Below are 1,551 nucleotides of genomic sequence, written 5' to 3' on the forward strand. Positions count from 1 at the left end.
TATATCATCTTTCGTGTACGAAGTTATATCAGACGTCTTAGGATTACTTATAGGAATAAACATACGTTTTTAGTACATAGAAAACATACCCTTTTACTAATAAGTCATTTGTTGTTTGTTTGTTTGTTTGTCATATCACATCAAGAAAATGATGTAATGCGATTTCGTCGAATATTTACTCCATATGCAACGACAATCGTGAAAGTAGTATCTCGTGACAATTGATAGGGCCCGTTATATAAAACAAGAATCGAGACTTGTCAGGAATACGCTTTCCACGAGATCTCACAAATTTATCCCCCAAACCCCACCCTTCGGTTCCAAAAATATCTGTTTAAATTTTCTGATACATCGGCTTAAGGATATTACATCTGATATATACCCATCGTATAAAATTATACCCTTTTTACCCTACAAAAGTTATGCAACTTTTATTCTTCGTTTATACATCTTACATGGGAAAACAAACATTGTTATTATCAGACCAGTGTCAGTGTGTGGCTCAGTTGACAAAATGATACGTTGACTTTTCCCAAATACAATATAGGTCTTGGGTTCGATCAGAGACCCCGCTAACCTCAGTCGTTGAGTGAACCAAAAAATGTCCCCTCACATTAGTGCCCTTGGAGGCAGGTTCCATATGAAGTTGCTGGTAATCGACTTCTTTACTCAAATACTGTTATTATTGGCAACGATAACTATGCAGAAATTAACAAAATTATGCTTTAAAATATATCTGAAACATATATTTCAGATTTTTTTTATAAATAATATCTATATTATTAATTTATTTATTTTGTCCCAAATTAATTAATCCAACATAATTCACTAATAATTGTGTATAATTTGTATTAAGCATAATTAAGCCAAGTTGTACCATGTGCCCTATTGATCTTCTTGACCTAACTGCTGACCTTTATTGGTTTCTTTTGATTAATCATTCATAAATTGTATTCTATATAAATTATTATGAAATTTTCTCAAAAAAAAATTATTGTTTTATTAAAAAATTTAAATAGTAAAACAATGGATTTTATCAGTCCAAGTGGTCGGAAAACCCGAATCGAAAATGAGGTGTTTATGCAAAATCTAAATGCCTTGAAATCCGAAACACGATTGTTACAGGGATATCTGGGTTCGGGTTGGTTATGATTTCAGGTTGAGTTCTGGTTAGAAAGAGAGTTAATGTGAGAAGCATAAGAAGAGAGCTCTACCATTGGATGCACATTATGGTGAGATGCACTGGATCAATCATTGTATCAAGCATGATTCATGGGTGAGTTTGAGATTAAAGGTGATCAAAAGTCTAGATCATTTCTTAAGCTTTTCACCTTAACTCTCATTCTCACATGATTTTTTGCATATATATATACATGCATACGTGTATATATATATATATATATATATATATATATATATATAGAAAGATTAAAAACGAGAATGCTAACTATTTAAGAAAACAAAAAAATGACGTTAATGTACAAAATCGCATGTGATTAGGGAACAGTAAGAGCCAAGAACGTACACATACCCGGGGCGAACCCACTTTTG

This window comes from Cynara cardunculus, assembly GCF_001531365.2.
Source record: "Cynara cardunculus var. scolymus isolate 2C chromosome LG 6, CcrdV1, whole genome shotgun sequence".
Classification (NCBI taxonomy): Eukaryota; Viridiplantae; Streptophyta; class Magnoliopsida; order Asterales; family Asteraceae; genus Cynara; species Cynara cardunculus.